The sequence below is a fragment of the Cupressus sempervirens genome, chromosome 3 (assembly GCF_028749045.1).
Source record: "Cupressus sempervirens isolate cs-2001-9-10 chromosome 3, ASM2874904v1, whole genome shotgun sequence".
NCBI classification, from domain to species: domain Eukaryota; kingdom Viridiplantae; phylum Streptophyta; class Pinopsida; order Cupressales; family Cupressaceae; genus Cupressus; species Cupressus sempervirens.
Window position 1 is genome coordinate 474,405,970 of NC_143120.1, and position 16,741 is coordinate 474,422,710.

Below are 16,741 nucleotides of genomic sequence, written 5' to 3' on the forward strand. Positions count from 1 at the left end.
CAAAAATGTGGAATAATGGGTTCCAATTTCTCCACGATTAATATTATTAAGTCAACCTATCCAGAAGATAATGATAGAGCTGAGAAATCTCATAAAAGTTTGATGGTTAAGAAAGGGAGCCCATTTGGAGTCATATACAAGAGACAAAAAAATGGAAATTGGAAGAAGATTGATGAGGAAGGAAGTTCTTCCACATTGTCGATTGGGGTGTCATCTAGATGAAATATTTACGAGTCAACTTCTCCAGTAATAAAAGAAGTTGTTTGTTCTCCAAGAAAAGTTGGAAGAAATTTTTTTAATTTAATAAAAGAGAACAAGAGAGATTGCACAATATAATTGACGAAAAACATGCTACTATTCTAGAATATACCCCACGAAAGAAATGAAAATCATATCATGGAATATAAGGGTGATAAATATCCACCATAAAGTTGATGTGGTTGGAAATTTGGATTGAGATCATAAACTATATATTCTTGTGCTTCAAGATACTAAGATGGATAAGGAAAAAGTGGAAAAGATTAGACTGTTTCAAAATTATGATGTTATGTCTAGTAGTTTGGAAGGGGCATCTGGAGGCACGATGGTGCTTTGGAATTGGACTGTGTTGAATGGTTAAATCATTGATTCTAGTAAGCATTTGTTGGCTCTTAAGCTTTGTCACTCCAAGTTAGATGTAATATGGATTCTAGTTAATATTTATGCCACAAATAGTAAGAATGCTAGAAAAAATTATTGGGACTATTTAACTGCTTTAAAGAGGAAGGTTAATGTTGTAAGTGGGGATTATAATGTTCCCCTCTATGATCATGAAAATATGGGAGGTAATCCAAGCAATAAAAAAGTGGGGGAGAATTGTATTCAAGCTCATCTTGATAGGGTCATCATTTCTCCTGAATGTATTTAATATTTCATTCCTAAGGTGCCTTCATATCATTTCCCCTGGTTTTTGTTGTAGATTCATACTTGGGGAGACAAAATTTCCCATCTAGATTTGAAAAAATGTGGACCCAAGATCCAAATTTCTTGCATAAATTTGAAAGTTGGTTGAATATTAAGGTGGATCAGTCAGCTCTCTTAATAGTGACCATGAAGATGAGATATGCCAAAGATATGGTGAAAATATGGAATAAGTCATTTTTTTGGGATATTTTCTAGCAAAAGGCTTCCTAGAAAAAAAGATTTAAAGGAGATTCAAGATAGAATTCAAATTGAAGGGTACATGGTTGATTTGAGGAAGAAAATGCTAAGTTGGTCAAGAACCATGATATTATGGTAAAGGAAGAGGTGTTTTGGAGACAAAGATCAAGGGCCATATGGAGACAAAGAAATTAAGGAGATATAAATTCTAAGTACTTCCACTTAACAACTATGAAACATTGGGTAGTGAGTGGAATTTCTAGGCTAAAGATTGATTCTAGAGATATTTTGAATGAGGACGAAATCATAAAATAAAAGGTGGTTTTCTTCTCCTCCTTATTAACTTTTGACTTGGGTATTTTGAAAGGAAGTTAGGATGAAAATTTGGAATCTACTTCCTCCTTAATTTTTGAAAAGAAGAATAAAATATTGGTGGCTATACCTTCATCTGAAGAGATATGGAAGGCTTTTTTTTTTCTTTTTTTCTTTTGTGGGGGATAAGTCCCTAGGCCTAGATGAATTTCCTATGTTTTTCTTCTAGATTATTTGGGATGTGATTGGTAAGGATGTTTGTAATGTTGTTAACTAGTTTTTTGGGGCAAGAAAAATGTTAAAAGAGATTGATACCACTTTCCTTTTCCTAATCCCAAAGAAGGTTGGTGTTGAATCTCCTGATTCTTTAAGGCCTATTAGTCTTTGTAACTCGATCTATAAGATTATCTCTAGAGTTTTGACTTTGAGGATCCTTGAAGTCCTCCCAAACCTTATTTTTGAGTAGAAGAATGGGTTTGTTCTTGGAAGGAAGATTATGGATTCAATCATTATGGTTCATGAGAATATCTACTCTATGGTGACTTCTAAGACTTAGGGTTTTGTGATGAAAGTGGACATGTCTAAAGCCTATGATTGGGTGAAATGGAGTTTCCTTTTTAAAGCTAAGGGCCACTGGTTTTGGTGAAAGGTGCATCATGCCTATTTCCCAATTGGTTACTATTGCCTCTATGGCAGTTCTTGTTACTAGGACCTCTTCTCACTTTTTCAAACCCACTAGGGGATTTAGGCACGAGGATCCTATTTCCCCTATCTTATTTACTAAAATGGTTGAAAGTTTGGGTAGGCATATTGGGGGCCTTCTAAATAAGGAAACTATTCATGGTATCATGCCTTCATCTAGCCCCTTGTCTTGTTCCCATGAACAATTTATTAATGAGACAATTTTAATGTGAATAGCCTCAGTCAGGGAAGCCAAGAGTATTAAGATGACCCTTAATATTTATTCTAATGCCTCTCGTTAGAAGATAAATTGGGAGAAAAGTTCTATTTTTTCATTAATAATTCTATCAAAGACATGTGAAAATTGCTAGTATTATGGGATGTTTTATTTCTTTTTTGCAAGGAACTTATCTTGATCTTCCTTTAGGATTAAAGCCACCTAAGTCATTTTGGGATTCTCTTTTTGATAAGTTCAATCTTAAGTTAGCAGGATGGAAAGGAATTTTGATTAGTCAAGCTAGTAAAATCACTTTGCTAAAATCTTCCCTCTAAAGTTTACATACCTATGCCCCAAGCCTCTTTAGAATTATAGAATAGATTGTTGATGTTATTGAAATAATTCAGAGAAACTCTCTTTGGATTAGGACAAAGGAAAATAAAATAATTTCTTTGGTGGCTTGGAACTTAGTGTGTAAGCTATATTAGGATTAAACCTCAGATAGAAATAACAATTACATGCGAATATAAATAATATCAGAAAATAATAGATCACACAGAAAAGAACACAAGACACCAAGATTTAATGTGGTCCACCCAAACCCTAGGCTATGTCCACCAAACAAGAAGTCTAATATTATTATGATTTAGTGATTACAACCTGATTACAATCTGTAATCCCTTATAGCTCAATACTGATGTAAGAAGCAATTTTTGCATCACACCTTATGAAACAATCCCTAACCCTAAGCCCTTTTATACAAGTATTTTTTCTGCTTTAGGGTAAAAACTAGTTACAACATGTCAACCATAAATTGGTGAATATTAGCCATTAGCGAATAGTAGCCCAAAGAATTTATGAAGTATGTACAGTACTTCCCTGATCGGTCACCACAAACTAACAAGCTAAAGAGTTTTGGGGGACTTGGTATTAGGCTCATTAGAGTCATGAACAAAGATCTTCTTTCTAACCAGGGTTGGAGAGTCTTTGAGGATACTAAGGATTGGAGTATGATTTGGAAACATAAGTATTTGTTTAACACTCCTTCTATCCAAAAATTCATTAATTCCCCTCGATTACCAATGCTTCTTCCTTATGGAATGATGCTCAAGGAGTTATGGAGATTATGGCTTTATGGAGTAGGTGGAAGGTGGGTGATGAATGGAGACTGAATTTTTGGGAGGATTGATAGTTTCTAGACTATCCTCTGAAGAGTACTTTTAATGATCAAGATATTACTGAGAGGTGTAAACAAAGATTTGGAGACTGTGTTTCTAACTATTAGAAAAATGGGAATTGGGTGAATATTGTGGAAATTAATCCAGATCTTGGACTTATTCAAAATTCTCTTACTTCTATGCATATTATTCCAAGCTCTAAAGATTGTTTTATTTGGGGCATCCATTGTAGTGGCAAATACAAAGTGGCTATGGTCTTTAAAGGTATGACTAAAGATAGTCCCCCTCCTTGGGTGAAGGCTTGGATGAGAGGACTTGTTCCTAGGATTTAAATTTTCTTTTGGAGCGCTCTTGAGAATAAAATGTTGACCATTTATAATTTGAATAAAAGAAGTTTTCATGTGGTTAATAGATGTATCTTTGCAAGAAAGATGTGAAAATAATTGACCATTTGTTCATCCATTGTAGTTTTAGTCAATAGGTATGGAATTACAAAAATAGCAATATGTGACTAAAAAAACTACTAGAATTTGTATATATGTGACTAAAATCAATCACATGACTAATAGTAGTTAATATCTAGTCATTTATAATGCTACTAAATATACTACTAAATGATTTTAGTCACTTATTTGATCATCAATTTAATCACATATTTAGTCATATATTTGATAGTGGATTTAGTCACATATATAGTGGTATATTTAGTAGCATATTTAATCACATATTTAGTATATTTACTCACATATTTGGTAGTCTATTTAGTAGCATATTTAATAGTATATTTGGTCACATATTTAGTAGCATATTCAATAGCATATTTAGTCACATATTTGGGACATATTTGATAGTGTATTTAGTAGCATATTTAATAGTATATTTGGCAATATATTTAGTGCATATTCAATAGTATATTTAGTCACATATTTGGTAGTGTACTTGGTCATAATAGGGCACAATGGAATTGAACCACCATCCTCCTGCTTGTAAAGCAAGTGCTCTTCCATTGAGCTAGCACCCTTTAAAGAATACATAAAAAAATATTATTTGTTTCATTTCATTCTCAATATAGCACCCAAAAAGGTTGTATGACAAAGAGTCAAAGCTAAGAAATTCACATTTCATGTACTAGGAATTTAAGAATAATCAAATGAAATCTTACACCTCAGCAACTCTTTGGGGCCACATAGACATTATAGCAACTATCATTGAATAGAACAAAAAATTATATCCAAAATTCACCTTCAACCGATCAAGAGTGACAAACATTAAACCTGACCCATCTTGATGCAAAACACCCTTGTAATCTAGCTCATCACCCTATACATGTGAAAGGAATTCAATTAATGATAAGCATGAAAATCATCTATAAAAAGAGATACAAAAACATAATGTAATTTTCTTAAAAACGTATTGACATCAAGACTAGCTCACTTTTACAATTTGAGCCTCCCAAATCAAGTGTCAAGATTTGAAATGACTACAAATAAGAATGATAAAATTTAATGAATTAATTAAGAAGTTCAAACAACATAAAATTGAATTCCTTCACTCGAGACATTGATTGAGTAGAAGTACAAAAAGAAATAATTAAACAAGACTTCCACTATGGAAAAATAAACATTGATATAATTTGAAATGGAGAATATCAAACAAATGGAAAAGGGAAGTACAAAGATTCTACAAAAAGAAAGCCTGCAAGAATAAAGTGACACACATCCTTCTGAATGGGAAGTTGGTTGGTTCTCCTTTGGAAATCAAACTAGTGGTAGTGTAATGCTTCTCCTCAAAAGGAGCCTATCAAAAGAATAGCTTCTAAAATATCAATACTAAATTTAAAAGTAAAGTGATGATTCAGAAAAACATCAACACCATACATGTACAAAGAAGCTAGTTGCAAGCTTACCACTCCTTTCTCGAGCTTGGCAACTTGCATTCCAAGATTTTCAAGTCTTCTACATGGATCTATCTACTCTTTTGGAGCTTCCATCAGGGAAACTGGAATTTGTCTATATTAAACAATGATACAACTCTCCTTAAAAAGATTAGTGGAAACTCCCAAATATTTATAATATATATAAATAATATAATCTAAAAAGTGATACTCGAATGGCCTTAACAATGGTGAATGTCCTCCTACAAGTCATGATCTTCCACTGGGAGTTGATGGCCTGCCATATTGATGGTATCCAACTTGTGGGGACGGTATTCTCATATTTTCTATAGCCATGGGCCCTAGTTTCTTGGTGCACCCCATCCTCCTATGTGGCCTCCACCACTCATAATAGGCCTACATGAGCAACACAAATGATTCTACTAAATACATTATTTGAAGTCTCAAACTCAAACACATTAAATTATTGATGGCTTACCTAGATTCAAATGGCCTTTGTTGTTCAGCAACAAAGCCTAGTCCTCTAAACATAGGGCCATTTCTAGATAATATAACAAAATAGTTAACACCTGAAATAAGTTGGGAATACACTAGTATTTCAAGATACATATTGATGTAACATGTTTTAGGTGACAAGATAAATAGAAGTCTGAACCTTGCATCTCCAACTTTGGATCTTTTAGGCTCTGCAAACCGTATAGTCAAAGGTTGATTGCATCCTTCAAACAATACATTTGCATAAGGGTAAAATGTAGTTTACATTTGAGAACTATATCAAAAATAAGCACCCATTGTAGGAAATATTAACAATTAAAAACACAATGTTTACATTCATTGTGAAAGCTCCATGTAATTTGTTAATAGCTGTCGCATCCATTTCTCTAGATGGATATTTAACAAATGCACATCCTACACATATAATTTAACGGTTAACAAAGCCAATATCAAACTTGAAACACTTTTATGAATCAAACTATTAAAATTAGTAAAAGCTGTCCCACCTTTGTTCTATTTCTATTCATCTTTCATGATATATATGTCATCAACAGGACCAAACTCAGCAAAGATCTATCTAAAAAAATAAAGGATTCTGTGAGCATTAGCACTAAACTACCATGCCTAATATTTTAAAATTCGAATTATCCACATTGCTCATCGACCAATGCATTCAGTACTTGTGAAAGACTTTACAAAGATTACTAGTACCATACAGGTCTCAAGAATCAGAAAAGGAACCAGAACATTTCAACTTATACACCCCATATATTTATTGATAGTACACTTAATTCACAAAAAAGAGAGTACAAAAAGGTGTTGAAAACAAATAATGAGGAGGTTAAAGTCAATACAGTTTGTATTTCAGTTTAACCCACTTCAAATTCCTCTGTGTGCTTGAAAAAAGCTATGACACTTAAGGAAAAAAGCGAGAGAAGGAGGTGACTACTAGTTTTGAAGAAAGTAAGATTGATATTGTTCATGTTTAAGATGAACTAGTAGTGAAACAAAGAGAACAAAAGGGCAGAAGGAGGGAAAAGTTAATTGTAACAAACAGTATTGAGGAGGCCAAGAACATAGTAACTGGTGTTCCTATTGAAGCCATCATGAATGATTCTAGATATCCCAAATGAGTGATCACTCAAAAGGATTGTAAGCATGAGCACAAGAAGGAGATGTTGCAAACTAGTAGTGAAGAGGATAAGGTTGATGCAACTTTTGTCTCAGCTGAGCCTACTAAAAGTTCTTGAAAGTCCCTGAGACAAATTGTGACTCGAAGGGGACAAAAGTTGAGCCACAAGGAGGAGATGTAGACAAATGCTAGCTTTGAAGAAGACAAGATTGATGTGGTAAATGTTTGAGATGAATCTTCTCTTAATTAGAGAGGATGGAAGGGTGAGAGGAAGGGAGAGCTAGTGGTAGCCAATAGTGTTGTTGAGGCCAAGAACATTGTACCTGATGTTCCTATTGAACCCACTGTGCATGCTTCTGAATCTCCCAAAGGAGTGGTCACTCACAAGGGCTATAAGGGTGAGTGGAAGGAGGTGTTGAAAACTGGCAGTGAAGAGGATAAGTTTAATGTAGTTTGTGTCTCATTTGAACTCACTTCAACTTTTGTGGAGTGCCTAAACCAAGTCGTGTCTCAAAGGAGACAAAAATGCAACCTCAAGGAGGAGAAGCTGATGAATGCCAACTATGAAGAATACAATATTGATGTGATTAATGTTCTAGATGAACCTACTATTAATCAAAGAGGACAAAAGGTTTATAACTAATAGTATTGAGGAGGCCAAGAGTACTATAACTGATGTTCCTGTTGAAGCCACTGTGAATGTTTATGAATCTCCCAAAGGAGTGGTCACTCAAAAGGGTCGTAAGGGCGAGCATAAGGAGGATTTGAAAACTATTAAGGAAGAGGATAAATTTAATGCCTTTTGTGTCTCAAATGAACCCATGTCAACTTCTTTGCAATGCCTAAAACAAGTTGTCACTCGAAGGGGACATAAGAGCAGTCGCAACAAGGAGAAGGAAATCAATGCTAGCTTCGAGGATGGTTTTGATGTACCTAATGTTAATCAAAGAGGATGGTATGGTGGGTAGAAGAAAGAGTCAGTTGTTACTAAAGGTTCTCAAGAGATCAAAAACATTGGATCCTTGAACCCTAACGTTCTTTGAATAGCAATGGTAATAACCTAAGAGTGTTAAATATGAAATCCTAACTTTCTCTAAATAGCAGTGGTAATAATCTAGGAGTATTAAATACAAAACTTTTGATTTAGTAATATTCAACTTCTGTCTCGAAGCCTCACCTTAGGTGTTTGTTGAATTCATAATAACCTTTGTTTCTTGAAGTCTAGCTTCACCAAAAGACAAGGTGTCATTAGCAACCAGTTTGTGTGTAATGTACTCACTAGAATTTGGAATTCTGATACCTTTCCATAAACTTTGGGAGGGCATTAAGTTGATTAATCTGCTAATACTCTGTGTGAGTACAATGCTATAGTTATATATAATGAGATTTTAATATTAATAAATTATTATATTATATTTTTATTTATCATATTGCAATATTTATTTTGTATTTTGGAATAGTTCAATAAATTGAGACTAGATCCTCTAGTGAGACAAGATAGAATGAGTCAGGAAACAAGTTTCTCATTTACTAATGTAAGCAATTTATCGAAGAAGAACTAGTTAGTATCTTGTAGAAAAGAGAATACAAATTTAGCCAATCATATTAATAACAAGTGCAACAGAGAAACATAATGTATTAACATTTTAAGATAAGCATTATACCACTTGATTGATTAAGAAAATGCAACTTTGGTGATACCGCTTCATCGGCAATTGAGATCTCTAACCTAGCCATGCCCTGTAACAACACTCCTACAAAACTATTTACCTTTTCCACTTTCATATCAGTTGCTTCCCTTGACAATTGTGTAAACATTTCAGATACTTCTTTCTAGAAAAGTAATGTTAGAAGTAGATCTCCAAATGGATTCCTAACCTATCCACATAAAAAATACCAAATGTAGGCATGGACTAACTTAGGAAGACTGATAAGAATCTAGTAAGATATTATACCTTTATTAGCATCCTTTCCTAGTTGATTATCACTATTGGTGATGTCTTTAATCAATCCAACCTTGGTACAAGTTTTCTTCATGTCAACAAGAAAAATAAAAAGGGAAACCATCACTTGATCAAAATTAACAGTGTACCATCAAAATCTCCCATTATACCTACTTAAGCAATGTCACCAACCGATTTCCTTCCATTTTCCAAAAAATCAACTTGGTTATTATGGCCACAAGTTTGACAACTATATTGAAACCTTGCTATTTGCATGGTAGGATTGTGGGCAGCCAAATTTGATTCCAAGCCAGCACAAAATGGAACTAGGTAACCATCACAATTTTTAGAGTGTAAATCTTGGGAGAGAGAAAAGTGTCCTTTGGCAACAAAATAGTCAGCCTTATAGCATTAGCATATCACATTTAAGTTCTTAATCTTCTTGCTAACATCTGCACAATCTGATAGCAATGACTGAAGTCTCTTCACCTCATTTTTGAGCTCTAAATCTAACAACGAAAACATAATGGAAGGTTTTGTCACATAAGTAAATCTCCGCCCTACGTACATCAATTAGATGCATCTGCAATATATCATAATACCAAGACTAAGCTTAATAGTTATAGAAAAAATTTAAAAGACCAAAAACTTACCCTTTGTATGCTATGCAAGCAGATTATTTTCCACTCTATCTTTTCTAGTTCTAATGACCTCAACCTGCACAAACATGAAAATTACAAGTACACGATATTCATTTTCTAGCATCAAGAAAAAATGTAGTATTAAAAATCTTTTTAAAAGTAGTGTATACCAAGCCAACCCCAATTAAAATTATTCAAATGAACAAACCAGTCAATAGTAAGGAATATACCTGTTATAAAAAACTATGATTTTTTCATCATCAGCATTTAACTTCAACCAATTGTTTGCCCTTTTTGTTTGTTCAAGCAACTCCTACTAAGCTGTAGAACAATAGTGACAAAAGAATGAGAAGTATTCACATAATTTTTAGTTTTTAGTTTTATATTCATGCTAAGATTTCAACAAAAAGAGATTAGCAATGAGTTTGTGACAAAAATCTTTTACACAAGTTGTACTTGATTTAAAAGAAAAAAAATTGAGTGCACTTTTACAATACATTTTCTTAAATTCTAGATGAAATGTGGAAAGATCTTGTTGGAATATTGTCATTGACAAGATTATTGATCACTGTTTTTATCATTGATGTCACAATGATTTGATTATAAGTTCAAGGAAATGTCAGGGCAAGGTTGGAAAACATAGAGCTGGTTGAAGGCATCATAAAGATGAGTCACACAAATGCCTAAAAGAGTTGAGGAGGCAGAGGTAGAAATTTAAAAGTTAAATTATTATTTTTGAAGCTAGTTGACTTTATCTTATTCACAAAAAACATTTAAAAATACAAACAACATTCAAGTCAACAGCTATCATAAGTGATTACCATGTTTAAAGAAAAGAAAATTAAAACTAATGTTTAATTACTCTGCTGACCGACTTTTCTACTGTCACCCAAGAGAAAGCCATGTAAAGCTAGTGCATGGCTCACTACCCTTGCCAATATACATATACATATGCTAGAAGGCAGCAGCTAAAGTATGTAAGTGTGGTGACTAATGAATACAAATAAGCACTTAATTTAACTAGTAGTGGCGAAGTTTAAAAGATGAAGGTGACAATTCACTATTATGAAGAGAAGTAACTCCTTGAGAAGGAAGCAACTATAATAAGTAGCAATTGGAGAAGACCAATGATTAATAGAAGGCATGAGGTGAGTAAAGGCTCTAGTTCTATATAACATAAAGACATCATCTAGATGATAGTTATATCGTAGTTATGGAAGCACTTAGTGAATATAATGCAACCATTAATAAGGGACTAACTAGTTACTCTCAAAAAGAAGTGATCGAGAGACATGACCCATTAAATGGATGTCGCTTTAAAGGAGATGTCTCCTTAATTAGAAAGGAAGATATAAATGTAATAAGAAAATAGTGGAAATGTGTGCGGAATAGTATTATTATTGAAGATCTATATTTAAAGACGTTGGAGATAGTTAATACAATGAAAAAATTGACCATTTTAAATCAAATCTTGAGCAGAAAAATAATGAACAATATTTCAGATTTTTGATTAATTGGTTGTAAGAAATGAACTATAAAAACTATATAAGGCTCAACATAAGAAGGGATGCATGATCTGCACACGTATATTCTATTTGAAAAATACTAACAGTCCAGTTGAATTGTCAAGAATTTGTAGAAAGAGTCACCCTGTGGAACATGAGGATGGCCCATTTTCTTCAGGTATTGGTGATGTTATTTTCTATAGTTTTATTTGTGTGCTATTGATGTGAGATTGTAATTTGTAAAATTTTTGGATTGGTTTCAATATAAGAAGTGTGATACTGATAATAGTAGTTTGTATGAATCACTAAAGCAGTGTCCGTTCGAATAATGAGATTGGAGTCATGAAAGGATAAACTATTGAATTTAGAGATTGGAATCACTAAAGCAGTGTCCTTTGACCATATTCTTGAAAGACTTGAACCATTGATGAAACATGGACTTCATTTTGTCCTTCCTTCATGACATTTTGTTAGCCAGTTGAGGATTTTATGAATACAAACATCTGTTTTTGTGCAAGCTTGTTGATATTTGTTTTTGTGATCAATGAGGATGGGTATATATTACCAAACACCATGAGAGACATCATAATTAGGTTAAAATTTAGAAGATGGTAAGCAGATTCCGCACTTAACAAATGAATCAGTAAATTGAAATATTAGTGAAAACTCAAGTCTTCTGAGTACATTACCTTGCAAAATAAATTTGCTGAGTACGAAGGCCAACAAATAAGATGGAATCAAATTATATGACTTGCTTTCTGAATATTCTAAATACTATGGATTTTATCATTATGTCTTACAAAAGTGATTGCTAATGGTCATTACATAAATCTGCTGTCTTTAGATGCACAAAAATAGAGCTAAAGTGCTAATTAAAACTGGAGCCTTGTCATGCTTTCCATCTCTTAAAAACTAGACTAGAAAAAATGGGTCCTACACCCACAATTTAAAAACAAAATAAAAACAGAAATAAAACAATTTCATAAATGTTAAAGAGTAGAGCAGACACCGCCTAAATTTAGGAAAATTAATGTTAAATATAAATTCCCAAATTGGGAAAAACCATCACTAAATAAAGGCACCCAACTATTGTAGTTTACTTTAGTAAATGTGGGATGTTTGAGTGCCCAAGTTCAAGACTAACAGCTTTTACACCCGCTGGAGAGAGCATCAGGTGAGAGATTCAGAAATTAACACAAAACAGAAACCGATACTTAACAAAGATCTTATTGATGGACCTATAATTTGTACAGGCTTGGAGAAGTAAATTTATGAATCTCTGTTATATATTACAATTTTTATATGGTTCTAAATATGTTTTTGATTATCATCATTGAACACAAAGTGATCTATTAAAGGACTGATATTTTTGGATCAGTGGATGCTTATTTTGATTTACTTGGTATGAAAAAATCACCTGTTAAAAGCACCAAGGAAAAAATCACCTGTTAAAAGCATGGTTCGCAAATTTCCAGTCGAGTCAGAACTTCCCATAATTACAGGATTTGCAATGGCAATTTCAGAAGCAACACTCTGAGTTGCATAAGTCCCATCAACAAGAATGCCAGGTCGTCTTGAGGAGACGGTCATGGATGCTGGAGTCTGAGGTTTGTTAGTGGCTGATGACCTCAAATTAGTTACCTCAGCGTCCTCAAAAATTGTGTAGAATGGTAGCTCCCCAAGAGATTGTTTGATTGTTGATTATCCATTTTCCACTTCAGTCAGAGAAAGGGAGTACTCTCCAATAATCCACAGAGCACATGAGCACACTTGTGAAGCTCAGATCTGAAGTGTCCAACAACCTCGTCAATATGGAGGCTCTAAGCTTAGGATTAGTCTGGATAATCTCCCACACAAAAATAACCACGTCAATGGCAGATGCCAGATTGCTATCCCCTAAGAAGTCCATGAGAAAATGAACCACAGTACTAGCAACTTCGGGGAACTTGATGGCACAGGAATGAATAGCTTGGACCAACATTTGCCTGTACTCCCCATTTTTTTTCCAGTTCTGTGTTCTGGGTCTTCACAACCTCCTTCAGCGTCATGACAACCTCATCTATGTTTCGAGGAGTGATCAATTCCAAAACTATATCAAGAGTCTTGCGTCAAATATCTAAATTAGGACTTGAAAGTGCCCTCAGAACATCCATGATCATGTCCACCATTACATCCCGGTGTGATGCCTTCAGCTCTTGCAACCGATCCAATACAATGAGCTTTACATTGTTGTCACTTTGTGACTGCAAGAGCTGACAATACGTATTTGCTGCAGCTCTGTCAATGTAAGAAATTAAAATTCAGGAATAATATTATGCAACAAAACAGTAAAGCCTAAAAAGATTGAACTCGATTTCATAAAAAAACGTATAGACAGAATACATCTACTCAATATTTCTCATTCTTAATTGATTCATTTATTTTTTCACGATAATCATACAAGGGAAGACCTTTGGTGTAGCAGTTTAGGTGAGCTTTGTCACTCATCATCCCCAAATGTAGGTACAACAAATCTCCCATGGATGAATAATACAAATGTTATATCAATCAAGAACTACCTGTAATAAACTATATTAATATCTTGTTAATTACTACTTTTATGTGTTTGACAAGGGCGTTACACCATCATATTTTCAGATCTAAGAAATCCAATCTCTGAATTACAGAAATTGCTCTTCCAAACTGAAGTAAGTGGCATACTAAACCCCTATAAATGAAAGATATTACCAAGAGGACTAACAAAATTATGCCTAAGGCTATTAGCTGCCAGGAAAATTAACTCAAATCTATATAATATTATAAAAGATAATTCATCCTAATTATGTCTCAACTGTTAATTCAGGTCTTAATAGTATTTCTGGGTATGAAATAAATGGTCTTTAGACTAATCATGTTTAACCAAAGATCTTCATGAAATAGGAAAACTTATCAATTATAATTGCTATAAATCTAATAGAAGAGTTTTCAAGAAATTCTATTCACGTAAATAAGAAAACTAAAAGCCTAACTTAAACTTTGATGGTTCTGAAAGGCTACGGAACAGTTTTGCTTAAAAAATGCTACAGAGCTTGTACAACAGTTATTGTGCCTGAATTGTAGAAAAGTCAAAAGTGTGCTTTGTGGAATGCTGATTTGTTGCCACAAAGCTACAGCAGCATTCCGTCATAGATCCATTGATTTTTCTCTTCATTGAAATTTCATTCTAAAACACATACAGTGGAGATTAATTTTGAGTTTACTTTTACTATATAACATTCTCATTGTGATTTTACATTGATTTTAATTAAGAAATGCTCCAACATATAAATTGGGATCGCATCTAGGTGATAACAAGTGCAAAAATTACTTCTAAAAGCATGTTACTTTGATACTGTCTATGTCAAAGATGAAAAGAACATTTTAATGTAAAAGTTATGTGTGCTTGCAGGCTTTATCTAATCTGAATGAAGAAAGCTCAAGATAAGTGCACCTATGAGCTTCTTAATACCATTGTCAACTTTAAAGACCAAATTTTGTGTTCATTGAGGTTGGCCTTTGAGATTATCTGTTGGATATTAAGGGTGTCAAAGACTTGGGCTCAAGTTTAGGTAGGCTATCTATGCAATTTTGTCTCATAAGAAAAACTCATTGCTTCCACAATTCTATCAAAGATAAGTGCACCTAAAAGCCTTTCATTACTATAGTCTACTTTAAAGACCAAATTTTATGTTAAAGACAACTAGCTATGAAGAAACTAAACCATTTTTATTGCTGCATGTACATCGAGGAGTTTATAATCTAGATAATATCAGTAGCCTCTTTCTCATTCCTGATATTGGCAAATGACAATTCCTCGATTGGGGTACTAGTTAACAGAACATCATAATTTTGTAAATACTTAAAATTATATATTATTAGGCTTGTAATAAAGCAAGGAGTGACATTGCTTGCCATTTGGTGTGACATTCCTCCTTGCAATCTAATAAAGTTTGTATATTAGTTTAGTTCTCTATTCCTTGCACGGCATGCTATAGCGAGCACATGCAATTGTCAATGTTGGGATGTCAACACCTTATAGGAAAGTGGAGGCACGTTATAGATTTCCAACCATTCTTTGAGAAGTTTCAATTATTTTTCAATTACAAACATCATAGATGCTACAAGAGAAACTTACCAATGATATATGCCTAAGTCACAATCCAGATTTACAGGCATAATAAAACGGATCTTTGGGAATACCATAGACCTGCAAATTTTCCACCCCTCTTCATAAGAATTCCGCCAACCAGAGTTGCCCAGTAGTCTCCAACAGTTGACCAAACAATGGTCTAAATGAATGGGAAAATTTTGTTAGTATCCCATGAAAATAAAGGCCAAATAACCACATGTGCAAATCTACATTTACTGTGTGGTACAAGCCATCATACTCTTATCGAAAGGCTGCACCTTTTTGTGAAACACATCAATTTCAAGTAAGACACCAACAGTCTTCCAAGCTTGACCTGCTGAAGTCATCTCTTGAAGGATGAATTGCTAGAAGACCACCTATGGTCTTTAAAGATGTATTGTGGAATGGATTTCTATTATGCTATCAAGAAGTACATGATGTGAATTTCCTGAGGCTTGGTCAGGTCCTCTACATGATTCTTCTGTCTAGGCCACCCATGCAATAAGATTGGACTTGTTTATTAAGCTCATATAGCATACTATCGACAAACCCAAAAAAAGATCACACACAATGACAAAGGTAGGGATGAATTACCATCAACAGATACTCTCCTCATTGTTTTCAAGCTTAGATCATAAGCCCTTCTCTTACATCTTTTTGTTGATGATCAGCTTTCTATAAAGGTGTTTCTTCATTTTTGCACTTCCCATTGTTCTACCACTTCCACATTTTTGTCCAGAGCTGTAAAGACCCCAAAAAATAGCCAAACAAGTTTAGATGGATATGTAGTACCCACCAATGGTCTTACTTCAAATCATCAATCAATCACATGTTGTACTGAAAGAGTGTATAACAAGCTAATAGTTGGAAAAAGAGCTATTACTATGCCAACTAGTAAGATATCAAACCAAAAAATTAAAATTATTTGCAACTCATAATGCATATCATGGAGCCAGCCTAAATTCTCTTCTTTCCTCCATACATTTTTATATACCTACAGGGGCATTCTTAGGTATACAAGCAGAAAGGGAGCTGTAAGGGTCTAGGGAGGATATGGTGAGGTGAGGGGAAGTGTAGTATAAACTTCACCTAGTTGCTCGACTTGTTCTTGACTTGTTAGGAACCTAATGCACTCTGAATTCGGGATTGATCATCTAGGTCTCTATGACTGAATTCCCTATATGTAAGATAACCAAAAAATTTTCCCATCCAAAGTAGATGATTACTTATTATCTAGTGAAAGTAACCCTGCTTCCTCTCAAAAACCAACTATAGGGTATATGGCTAGAAATATGAGACCTAGGGTAGTATATCAAAAAGTATAGGCTGCCAACCATACACTTGCAGGATACATAACCAGGCATTTTTCTCCATGTAATGAGAACATGCCTATATATGGAACGTACAGGCTGGATGTATCCTTGCCTCTTGTACAAAAGTGATTAGCACCCCATAG